Genomic DNA, 13,265 nt, shown 5'->3' with positions numbered 1-13,265 from the left:
AAGAGTATTTCAACCCTGGTAAATCCAGGCATATGAGATGATGGGGAGAAGAGAGCTTTGGCAAGAGATTTGAGAGTGATTGAAGAGGTGGGGGGTGGGGGTGGAAATGATTGCAAATTAGTTGTTCTTACCTGGTAAAGATACAGTGAAGCTCTGTGGAGTGTACATTCGAGTATTTCTTTTTTGAACTCCTAGCTGCTCACTGGCTGGAGTTTAGAGACCTGGGTCCTAAATGCATGTAGTCAGAGGGTTTTGTTGCTCAGTTTTGAAGCACCAACTGCTGTTGAAATAATGTCTGTGCACCTGTCTAAATGGTAATGAAATGCTAACAAAGCTGTCTGTTTGCTTTCTCTCCTACAACCTCGAAGTGGGGGGAAAGAGATAAGATATTGACATCGGATATCTGTCTTGAAAACTGGGGACACAGACATATGTCAGAGAGCATAAGTGAATCTTTGTTTTTCCACCCTTTGGTGGCATTAAATAGTCTAAGATTGGTTAAGATATGGCAGAAGAAAATTAATTTTCATCCATTGTCTCCTTGGATTAGAATCCTGAGGTTATTTAAAATTAATGCAGTGTGAACTCAAAGCTACACTGGGATTTACTACTGGGGACTTGACTGTTCAATTACAGATGCTCCATGTGGTGTGAGGAAGATTTCATGGTGCATGCTTGCAGAATGGGAGATGCCGTGCTATAAAGGGTTGCACCCCAGTTATCTTTGACCTTCACTCCCCCTCCCCAATATCCCTCTGAATGCTGTGATCTTTGTTGCTCCCTACCTACCTCATAATTGTGTGCGGGTAGCTTCATGTACAGATAACTTCTTAGATAACCTAGAACAGGTGTATTTTCCCTTTAAGCATCATTGATGTATGGAAATCTGCATTGGTTGGATACTTTGGGGAGGCAATTATTTGCTTCCTAAAGGTGTGTGTGTGTGTGTGTGTGTGTGTGTGTGTGCGTGTGCACGCTCCTTGAGGATCTGCCATGGAATATTTTAAGTTGTAGTTAATTTCCAATTCTTTTTGCACACAGATTGTACAGAGCCCTTCTATTGAGCAAAGTGAGTTGCATCGAAGCATCAAAAATTCAAACAGGAATCTCCACCTGGTCTCTATCTAGACCTTTGCGTTTCAGAATTTTCAGGTCACTCAGCCCTGTATAAACCCCCTTCCTTTTCCCACATGACTCCGTTAAATCTTAGGTAGCTGTGTGTGTATGTGTGGTATTCCTTTGCTTCTGCTGTGGGGTCTTCTCCCCTCACAGCGTGTGCGTGGCGAAAGGCCTTTGTAGACTTACACAGACTTTGAATTCAGCGTGTCCCTTCTGTTATACAACAATTGTCCATTTTTTTTTAAAGATTTTTAAATTCATTTTGACATTTTAAAATGCAGCACCTTGATTTTACGTGAAGATATATTTTTATTGGATGATTCTAATTTTGATACCATGTGATTTATTGTGGCTTATAGCCTTTTCTCTAAAGACGTTAACAATTTATAATTAAAGAGAACAGTCAAAGAAGATTTACTTTTCTCTCCAGATGACTTTCTCCCCCCAGCAGCATACCTTCGAAGAGAGGCATTTTGGTGATTTAAACTCTAACAAGGAGAACGTTTTGAAAACTAGATTTTTCATTAACTGTATATCTAAAGGTTAAGCGTTTTGGAAGGCATGCTCTCCTTCGGGTTTCTGAGTTAATAACTACTTTTTTGATGCTAAGCGGATCAGAATTCTCAAGTCCATGAATCCAGAGATGCTCACTGCTGTGCAGCACCCTCGTGCGTTTGTTTCCTGCATCCCCTCGCCTGCAGTGTTCTTCCCGAGGCTGTCCCGAGCATCTGCAGAGCTCTGTCCCTGCCCATGTCTTCTGCTTGGAATGCCTCCTTCAGGTCCCCTCCGCAGCTCCCTGGTTGTCCCCTCCCCTGGTCAACCTCACGAGGGCACTCCTCTGCGTCCAGTCTCAGGGTGGTTTGTGACTCTTGTAAACATGATGTGTCTTGGAGGCAGAATCGTGAACCGAGATTCAGGTCCCGATTCCGCCACGTGTCAGTGTGTGATCTGAGGCAGGGTCCGTACCCCTTCTGTGCAGGTTCTGTAACCTGCACAAAATCTGTAATGGGTGCGTAATAAGAACACCCATGCTCACAGAGAGGCGTGTTGTGAGAATTAAATAAGATGATGTGTACTGCTGGGGGTACAGAGAGAGTAAGTGCTTAATAATCCGTGGATTTATTATTATGCCATAATGTACACTCAGAAACTCGTTTGCTGATGAACTTGCCCTGGCAGCAAGATTACATTTTACATGTACATACACACACACACACACACACACACACACATTTGTGATATTTAAAGTCACAAAAAGCTGTGGCTGTGGCATAGGCCAGAAACTGCAGCTCCGATTTGACCTCTAGCTGGGGAACTTCCATATGCCGCAGTTGTGGCCCTACAATGAAAACAGAGGGAAAAAAAACCTCATAAAAACATAGTGAATGTGTGTTTATCCACCACTTAGTTGAAAAAGGAAGATGATGGCACCATAGTTGAAGCCGCCGTGGAGACCCTCATTGAAAATAACCATTATTCCTACATGGTAGCCACACTGCCAGGTGTGGTGATGTTTTGGCTCTCGTGTGTTTCTTTGCACTTTCACTACATGCGTGGCTGTCATTTTTAATGGCTGTTGGTAATTACTAAGGCCCTGGAGCTCTTTGAGGAGCCGTCTGTGAAGGGTTGGTAGGTCCACCCTCACGGGCATAAGGTGGGAAGAAAATGCGGAGCCGCCCGCTCCCCCCGCCCCCGTCCCTCCCACTGTCAGGTGAGCCCAGACCTTCATCCTTGTTTGTCTGCTGCCCCTCCTGGAATGAGGACCCACCCAAGGACTACAGCCTGGCCTCTCTGTCCCCTTGTGGACATCACTCAGAAAGAAATTGGCCAAAACATTACATCCCCGAGATCACTCTTGAACAACCTGAGTGTGTTCTTGCTTCATTATCGTCTATCCTCTTGGCTCATCTCCAGCTTGGGGCTTTGGGCACTTTGATTACTGCTCCTCCAGCCTCTCTGACTCCTTGCCTTTTTTTTTTTTTCCTTGACTCCTCCCAGCTCCTCAGTATTTGCATTTCTCAGAAACAGCCTTCTGTGAAGTGCTCATGGGGGAAAGACAGCCTGGATCCTGGGACCACCCTCCTTTTTGAGCCCCAGAGGGTCACCTGCGGGGCCTGGCTGACCTTGTCATCTACATGTACCACCAGTTGTCTAGAGCACGTTATCACCGTAGAATGAGTAGGGAATCTTGTGATGCAGACCATGCCTAGGGAGGTAAATGATGGGCAGTCACGTCAGAGAGTCAACTCAGGACGGCGTAGTGGACGGGTTCGAACGAATTCCTGGGTTCGGACTGGTTTCTCTTTCAGCCGGTCGGCTGTCCTGTCGAGCTCAGGAGGTGCGGATGCTCTCTCCTCCCTGATGGGGCTCCAGGTTCAACTTTTAAATCCTTAGGTTTAGGTAGATATCGTAGGGTTTGCTACAGCCATTCATTCCCAGAGCTCCGTGACCAGATAATAATTGAGCTTCCTTTATCCCTTGGCCCCGGTGGGCTGGGCAAGGTTCGTGGGTGCTGTCAGCGGCCTCTCTCACCAGATCACCGTTCTTTCTTCCTGACTTGTTCTCTCTTCCTGACTCGCCTGCTTGCTCTTCTGGAGCTCCTGGAGGTAATTCCTCTGCTCTGACTCTACCTCCCACCCTTCCCCCATCAATCATGTTTACTGACTTGGTTTTCTAGGCACCCCTCTGTCTCCTCCTCCACAACAAGGCAACAGCCGTCTTCTCTTCAGTGTCTCTCCAGGAACTGTGAGCATCACGGTATTTCTGCCACGGATGTTGACCCTCCCAGCATGGGAGTGTCCTTTCCTCTGGATGCCCCCCGATGGAAAGGAAAAACCTCCAGTGCTGTCGTGGTACTACTTCTACTTATGTTGTGGTTCCTGGTCTGTGTTCTTACTGACTAGTCTTCATGCGTCTAATACTTACTGACATCTTCTATACGAAAGATTCTTTTTGTTGTTGCGTTAAGAACACTTGAAATGAGGTCTGTGCCCTTAACTCGTTTTTAAAATGTACAATACAGTGTCGTTAGTTGTAGTCATGAAACATTCTTATAAAGAATTTTATGCGAGAAGAATTAGGCTTCCTAATCTGAACAGACAATCACAGAATAGTTTATAAAATCTAGAACAGGTTAGATGCAGGCAAGATGAACCTGACTGGAGTCCTTCGCATTGGAGCGGAAAAGATCCAGGGGTGAGGTCAGGGCAGGAGCCCAGGACAGCAGGAGATGGGAGTGTAGTGAGTCGGTGTGGCGCAGGCTGGTGGGCACGGATAAGACAGAGTGACAGGGCAGAGACGGCATGCCTCCTGACATGGAGTGAGTGAGTAGTGATACAGACCATGCCTGCGTAGGGAAATGATGAAAGCCAGTGCCTTGCCCTGACCGTGGTGACCCCAAGGACAGGGCTCAGACATGCAAAGATGGCAGCTTTGCAGGGGCCATTAGCGCCAAAGGGTGTCTCTCTCCAGTCTTGGCAAACTCTGGCGGAAGACACAGCTTGATCCATTCTCTAGTGCTAAATTGTTCTTCAAATCTATAGGAGATCTAGCCATTCGAAAGGGGATCTAAAACGACTCAGATCCTTATGTTTACCCCCAGAAAGAATTTCCGGCCTTTAGCACCATTCGGTGGGCACATGGCTCTGTATCGAACACCTGCTACTTAAAGGTCCCAACATTCAGCCATGTGGGGCTGGGCTTTGAGCATCTGGTCTTCTGGTGGACGGTACAGGCAAGTACAAAAATACTTACAAGGGAACATGTAATACAGGTGTTAGTGCCACTTCTCCTTGTTTGCTGTGGATGATGGGCTACTAGAACTGAAATTATGAAATATTTAAATGAAATTTTAAATGTTTAAGAATCTAAGGATTTCTATGAAATAGCTTAATGTATTACAGAAAGAAAAACCTATGCATTTGTATATAGGCAGAGGTCATTTAGGAAGCATGGCTTTTGGAAGGGGAGGGGTCGTTAGTTTTGGAACCAAGAAACCTGGATTTAAGATCCAAGGTTGATGACCCCTGAGACGTGAGAAGGTCGTAATTCATCTAAATGTTTGGTTTTAAAAATCGTACATATGGGAGTAATTCTTCTGACCCAGGGTTGAATTAAAAATAGCAATGGGATAACGTGTGAAAGTGCCTTTATTCTTTCAGTCCACTCCTTCATTCAGCAAATGCCCATTGGTCGTGTCCATGATGTGCCCAGGACTGCTTGGTGCTAAGGGGGTGGCGGTAAGGAAGACAGCCGTGGCCCCTGCCCCATAGAGCTTGTGATGACCAGACTTCACAGAAAGCCGTACCATGTTATGTATTTGCAAGGAAGCACGTGACTGTTTGGGCTGGAGCTTTTGGGAAAACGTTGTGAGATAATGGCATTAGATGGGGCCTGTGAAGAAGGGTACAATTTGGGTAAAAAAATGGAGCGGAGAGGACCTCTGGGCAGAGGAATGACTGTGAGCAAAGAGGAAGTGGAGAGTATTTTTGGGTAAAATGAGTAGTTCCAGGGAGGGAAAGCAAAGTTAGGTTTGACTCCCTTTCCCCTTCACACCTTCCTCCCCACCCCCCCGCCCGCCTCCTGTATGAGCGTTTCAGCCCCTTGTTTGAGGACCAGAGCTGAGAGGAGGGTGGAAGCCAAACAGGAGCCAGTCACCAGCTGCTTTGTACCAGTTCCAACTATGGTAACGTAACATCAAGATACGGAGAAAGCTCGGAGGGCTGGGTGGGTTGGGGTGTCAGTGGAGGAAGGGCTGAACACCAGGGAGCCCCCATATTTGGGGTCTTTTCTCAGTCCCCTTCCTCCTAGAACTCAGAAGAATGAATCCCCTCCCGTCCTGAAAGTCTGCTCTGTTTCTGGTTTTGAGGGAGCAGAGAAGGCCTCATTCTCTTCTGGACAAGCTGAGTTTGAGGCCTTTGCAGTTGGAGGTGGCCGCGGGTGGTGGAACTCACCGCACGTGCAGTCGCTCCTGCACAGCGAGCATAAAGCTGGGACTTTCTTCCTCCCCTTCCCAGCTTTGTTCCTGATGCCAGGAGGTCCCAGGCCTTCTTAGGCTTCTTTTATTTGGTGGCAGCTCTGAACTTCAGTCGTGACTTGGTCCTCAGAATAGAGGACTAAGATGATAGAATTTCAGTTTACTTTCCAGAAAAACCATGATACAAGCGGTTTTCATACTCCAAGGTGAATGATCAATGTAGTTACTTTTCAAGGAAACATTTATTAAGCCTTAATTATAGGCCAGATATTAGGTGCTGGGAATACAAGAGGCATAAGATACAATTCCTGATCTTGAAAAGCCTGTGGTCTCACAGGGTGTGTACGGCTGTGGTCTGCTGTGATGACAGCACAGACTATTCGAACAAAATATGATGAGAATCTGGAGTGGGAAGTGGAGAAGGGGGCTCACCTTCAAGTTTTTGCTCACGTGTCCTCTTTTCCGTAAGGACTGTCCCGAATCCCTTTTCAAAATAGCAGCACCTGCCGCCTCTGCATTCTGAGTTCCCTTACTGTGCTCAACAATTCTTTTTTCTTTTTCATTGCATTTATCATCCTTGTCCCAGTTGGCTATTGCCAAATAACAAACCATCCCCAAACTTAGTTGAAAGCAATGGTTTCCTCTCTCTCACTGTTGCGTTGGTTGGTGAGACTTGGTTGGGTAGTTCTTGGTTGTAGTCTCTTCTGTGGTTGCTGCCAGACACCAGCTGGCACAGCAGGCACCTGAAGGTTCTCCTGGGCAGGACATCCAAGATGGTGCCTCACGTGGCTGGATGTTGAGGCACTTGGCTAGGAGCGCATTTGGTACCATCCTCCAGAGCATCTTCATGTGGTCCCTCTACGGGGCTCAGGCATCTTACAGCCTGGCAACTGGGTCCAGGGGGCAGGAAGCAGAAGCCCCAGGTCAGAGACAGGCTGTGCTTGGAGCTGGAACACCATCTCTTCTGTGTCTCTTAGTTACAGGATCTGCCCAGATTTACTGTTGTTGGAGGAGTGACAAGATTATATTGCTGAAGAGCACATGGGAGGAAAGATATCATTGTGGCCACTGTTGGGAATACGGTTTGCCATACTTGGTGTCCATGTAGAATTTATTTATTGTTATGTTTATTTATTTATTTATTTACTTATTTATTTTTTGCTTTTTAGGGCCACACCTGCAGCATATGGAGGTTCCCAGGTTAGGGGTTGAATCAGAGTTACAGCTGACAGCCTACACCACAGCCACAGCAACGCCGGATCCAAGCCACGTCTGTGACCTATACCATAGCTCACGGCAACGCCAGATCCCCCACCCACTGAGCAAGGCCAGGGATCGAATCCGCATCCTCATGGATACTAGTCGGGTTCGTTTCCACTGTGCCATGAAGGGAAATCCTGTTATGTTTATTTTTTGTTGACTCCTCTTAGGATAGAAGCCTCATGAGGGCAGGGATATCCATTGATGAATACCAAGCAGCTTCACCCATACTTAGCACCTAAAAAGTACACAACAAATAGTTATTAAGTGTTCTAACAAATATGTCTGAGCCACTGTGTACAGATCGATGCCTGTCCTAGAGGGGTGGGCTTTTTTTTTTTTAATTAAAGTATGGTTAATTGACAGTGTGCCAATTTCTGCTGTACAGAGAAGTGACCCAGTCATACATATACATTCTTTTTCTTGTATTTTCTTCCATTAAGTGCTTGGATGTCGTTCCCTGTGCTGTACGGTAGGACCTTATTGCTTGTCCATTCTAAGTGTAATACTTTGCATCTACTAGCCCCAAACTCCCAGTTCCTCGTACTCTCTCCCCCTTTGCCCTTGGCAACCACAAGTCTGTTCTCTATGTCTGTGAGGCCTGTTTCTGTTTTACAGATAAGTGTATCTGTGCCATATTTGAGATAAGTAATGTCACATATTTGTCTTTCTCTTTCTGACTTCACTTAGTATTAGAATCTCTAGTTGTATCCATGTTGCTACAAATGACATAATTTCATCCTTTTTTATGGCTGAGTAGTATTCCATTGTATATATGTACCATATCTTAATCCATTCATCTGTTGATGGACCTTGAGGTTGTTTCCATGTCTTGGCTATTGTGAGTAGTGCTGCAGTGAATGTAGGGCTGCATGTATTTTTTTGAATGAAAGTTTTGTCTGGATATATGCCCAGGAGTGGGATTGCTGGATCATTTTGTAATTCTATATTTAGTTTTCTGGGAAACCTCCATCTTGTTTTCCATAATGGTTGTACCAAGAAGTATGGACTTTAATCCCATTCCTGACTTATATTCGTTTCTGTCACTTTTTTTTTTTTTTTTTGTCTTTTTGCTATTTCTTGGGCCGCTCCCGCGGCATATGGAGGTTCCCAGGCTAGGGGCTGAATCAGAGCTGCAACCACCGGCCTACGCCAGAGCCAATGCGGGATCCGAGCCGCATCTGCAACCTACACCACAGCTCACGGCAACGCTGGGTCCTTAACCCACTGAGCGAGGCCAGGGATCGAACCCGCAACCTCATGGTTCCTAGTCAGATTCGATAACCACTGCGCCACCATGGGAACTCCCCGTTTCTGTCACTTTTAACAGACTGTATACTCTATGAAGCAGGGATCTCACCTCTTCACTCAGCACTGAATGGCCCAGTTGCCAGTAAACGGTTGGGGCTCAATAACTATATATTAAATTAAGGCAAAATAAGTTACCGATTCTGCTTGAAGCATGGAGAAATTCTGAAGAAGAGACTGTATTTGAACTGGGATCTGAAGGATAAATGGGATTTTTCCAGGAGAAGGAGGGATAGGGCATAAAGGCAGAAGAAAACCCGGAGAAACCAAAGGGAGGCATAAATGGGATAGTCATGAAGCTGAGCTGTGAGCCCCTGGGGCCTGGGTCTCCACCTGGCCTGACTTCCAGTCTGTTTCTCTTAGCGTGTAACTCCTAGCACACAGATTCAGTGTGCTAGGGCGTTCGGGACATGCTTGTGGAATGAATGAGCATAATGTATGAACTCATCCCTGACTTTTTTGGGAGGAAAGTGTTAGGTTAGGTAACAACCAATCATAATTCCTGCTAGTGAGAGGAACTTTTAAGTATAAGCCTGGCAAAAATGTTCTGAAGTATTAAAAATGGCTAAATTTTGAATATAGCAAAAGCAAGTTCAGTTTATCTATATTAGTAGCTTTCCATCAGTGTAGAGCTGTTTGTACGTGCATGTTGCCTTCTAACGTATCGTATGCCGAGTGGGCAATTGCAGTAAATTCCTTAGGGGCAACCTGAAGCCTTAGATGAAATCTTCCTGGGAAAAGACTCATCTTTTAGGTCAAGAAGAAAGAAGACTCAGGTGTGTGTCTTTCCTAGGGATGACGGAACCCAACAGCAAGACAGCAGAATTGTTAAATTCATGGGTCCAAACACATTTTTTTCTGAAACTAAAAACACAGAAATGGCAGTTAGAAGGTTTTAACAACCACTATGCGGTGCTTCTTTTTCTACAAACGTGTGACCCAGTCACTAACATGGCAAAGGAAAAAAATTAATTCAAGACCTTTGTATCTTCACCCCTAAAAAATACTCAGCATCAGGTAAATAGAGAACTTGTGGCATGTTGACAAATAGGTGGCTTCTTGTGCTTTCCATCCATATCGGGGGAAAAAATCCATAATTACTTTATCTCCAATTAGATAGAGTTGTGGTAAATACCTGTACAAATCAACCCCTCCCTCAACCCAGTTCCATATGAGAAAAGCAAAGGGTGAAGATTGTGCCCACATGGTGACTCCTAAAAATGTAGATTCCGCGATGGATTTTAATTTGTATGCCTCGTCTATGACGGCTGTACAGCAGCAGTGTCAAATTAAAGACGGCGTTTGAGACAGGAAGCAGCCTGTTCTCCCTGATCGTGCATCCTGTTAACAAGGGAAAGACGTCTCTGATGCTTCCTGTGTAAAGAGCTCCGGTGGCCTTCACCATCGCCCGTAGGTCCCTTGATGCCCTCTGTTCTTCAGGCTGATCATTGTCAGCTCTGGAAGCTTTGTGTCTTTCCATTAGTCAGTCTCACTTATGTCGTGCCTTTCTGTAGCTCTGGGATTTTTTTCTAGCTAGAGGCTGGTGGTTCATTTTGGAATATTTGAAACTCCCCCATCACTGCCATCTCAGCCAGTGGAGCTGAGTTCCTCACCTTTTCAGGGCGGTCCTGTGCCCCGAGACAGATGCTTGTAAGATGGTATCGTTTGCACATACATGCCACCCACCTCTTGATGAATATTTGTACAGATACACGCAAGTACATTCATGCTCACACATAGGCACACACATTGGCTTTTTTCTTCTCTCATCAGATGCCCCCAAGAATGCTGCCGTTTCATACCAGCCCTTCCAACAGATAGGACTGTAATCTGGTTTCCAGAAAGTGGTCTGCTTGGCCGCTCTTGAGACAGGGACTCTTGGAGTTTTCTCCTCAGAGGACATGTGCCTTTTGACTTCGAACCACCTTTGCCCAAACTGCACATTCAGACCATGGCTTGCGTGTTTCTCCTGGCACCGAGTCACGGTCTGTAGACTCACACCTCCATGGTGGTGATGCTCCTTCAGAGCTCCCCATGCGACATCCTGCAGGCCAGGCAGTAATACGTGCTGCTAGCACCTCTCTAAGGCTTAGTTAGTTCCTTCAGGATGTGCTATAGAAAACCTGTGCTATAGAAAACTGCCACGGGCCGGGCCTGCACTGCCCCCTGCACCCGGGAGGAGGCGGGTCTGGAGTTGGATGGCACGTGGCCGCCGGCCCGCTTCTCCAGGGTTTCCTCGTGGACTTTGCCCTCGGCCTTCTCCTGCTAGACACTGCTCCGTTGGGCTCTGGTTTCGCCCCCTCACCCCACTGCTGAGGCCTGCACAGCCGCTCACCCGGGCCTCTGCTTGCTGCGCATTGACCTGTAGCCCAGGTCCCCACCCCACTCCTGGGGTGAAGAGGCGGCAGCCCTCGCCTGGAAGCGCACAGGGAGGTGTCGACCACTAGAGCAGCCTGAGCTCCAGCGGGAGTCGTGGGTCACTCCCAGAGGGGACAGGCGGAGGCCCGTGGGGCCATTGTGTGTGTTTTGGCCTCAGATCCCCCCCCCTCCCCCAGAGCCCATACCTTGCATTCCTTTTGCTCCAGAAAGATGTGATTCTGGCCAAGAAGCTCCTGGTCCTTGCAGCTAGGGGCCCTCATGTTTTTTTAATAAAATAGCATTATTGCGATATAGTTCACATACCATATCATTCACGCATTTAAAAGTACAACTCAGTGGCTTTTCATATACTCACAGATATATGCAGACATCACCACCACCAATTTTAGAGCATTTTCTATGAAACTCACACAACACTGTGAATCAACTGTACTTCAATTTTTTAACAAGTTAAATACATGTGTGACTCGTTCATTTTGCTATGCAGCAGAAATTGGCATAGTGTTGCAGATCAAATGTAATAAAAAAGTAAATTAAAAAAATAAAATAGGAGTTCTGGATATGGCACAGTGGGTTAAGGATCTGGTGTGGTCACTGCAGTGGCGCATGTTGCTGCTGTGGCGCAGGTTCAGTCCCTGGCCTGTGAACTTCCACATGCTGCAGGCGTGGCCCTAAAAATAAATAAATAAAAAATAAATACAAAGACCTTGGGAAAAAAAGCTAAATAGTCACACGGTGACGTATGGAATGATTGAAACTTCCGTGTGTTACATGGAACTCCCCGGTATTCTGTGATGATCTCTGTGGGAAAGACTCGAAGAAGATTGGGTGTGTATATGCACAAAGGAGTCACTTTGTTGTGGGGCAGAAATCACCACACCATTGGAAGTCAACCACACTTCAATAAAACTTAAAAAGAGAGGAGTTCCCGTTGTGGCTCAGCAGGTTGAGAACTCGACGTTGTGTCTCTGAGGATGCAGGTTCGATCCCTGGCCTTGCTCAGTGGGTTAAGGATCCGGTTAAGCTATGGAGTAGGTCGCAGATGCGTCTCAGATCCAGTGTTGTGGCTGTGGTATAGGCCAGCAGCTATAGCTCCGATTAGACCCCTTGCCTGGGAACTTCCATATGCCCCAGATGCAGTTGTATAAAGAAAGAAAAAGCAAAAAAAAAAAAAAAAAAAAAAAAAGAAACCCTACCCTTTAGCTAACACCCCCATAATATCATTCCTTAGCACCCCCCCACCCCATGCTCAGGAACCAGTAATCAACTTTCTGTCTATATTTCTGTCTTTGTTTCCCTTTTCTGGACTTTTATATGAATGGAATCATTGGATATGTATGCAGTCTTTTTGTGGCTCATTTCACTTAGCATGATGTTTTCAAGATTCACTCATGCTATAGCTTGTGTCACTATTTCATTTCTTTTTACGGCTGAGTGATAGCCCACTGTATGGCTACACTATGTTTTACTTATCCATTCGTCTGCCGATGGACATTTGAGTAGTTTGCATCTTTTGGCTCTTGAGAATAATGCTGCTGTGCCCATTCTGTACAAGTTTCTATGTGGACGTCTCTTTTCACTTCTCTTGGGTATAAACCCAGGAGTGGAATTGCTGGCTCATGTGGTGACTGTGTGTTCAATCACTGGCAGGACTGCCAAACTGTCCTCTAAAGTGGCAGCATCATTTTACATTCCTGCCAGCGGCGTGCGAGAGTTCCAGTGTTTCCACATCTTTGCCACCTTGTCGATCTGACTTTTTTGCTTCTAGCTGTCCTAGTGGGTGTGAACTCATGTGCGGTTTAGAAGGATTTTTCCCTTCTAATAGTTAAAAGAAATTTTTTTTTTTTTTTATTCAGCACCCTACACTGGGGGAGGGGTGAGAAGTCCACGGTAGTTTTACTAGTTACAATCTGGGCAAAGAGGACGTGGTTGCCTCATAAGAAGCAGGAGAAGGGAGGGCTTTTGCGCCAAGGAAGTCTAATAGTTTTGTGTGCCCTGCAGTCTAACAGTTATTTTATTTTCTGTCTTTTTAGGGCTGCAGCCATGGCATATGGAGGTTCCCAGGCTAGGGGTCAAATGGAGCCATAGCCTCTGACCTATGCCACAGCCACAGCAGTGCCAGATCTGAGCCGTGTCTGCGACCTACACCACAGCTCACGGCAATGCTGGATCCTTAACCCACTGAGCGAGGCCAGGCATTGAACCTGCGTCCGCATGGATGCTG

The 13,265-nt window shown here is 46.3% G+C and overlaps 1 protein-coding gene across 1 annotated transcript in view; it reads left to right on the top strand.

The window, feature by feature from the left end:
* Positions 1–13,265, top strand: part of HHAT (hedgehog acyltransferase) — a 321,661-nt gene that overhangs the window by 127,430 nt on the left and 180,966 nt on the right.

The sequence above is a fragment of the Sus scrofa genome, chromosome 9, assembly GCF_000003025.6.
Source record: "Sus scrofa isolate TJ Tabasco breed Duroc chromosome 9, Sscrofa11.1, whole genome shotgun sequence".
Classification (NCBI taxonomy): Eukaryota; Metazoa; Chordata; class Mammalia; order Artiodactyla; family Suidae; genus Sus; species Sus scrofa.
The sequence above is the reverse complement of the archived record's forward strand: the minus strand, read 5'-3'. Positions and strand labels throughout refer to the sequence as shown.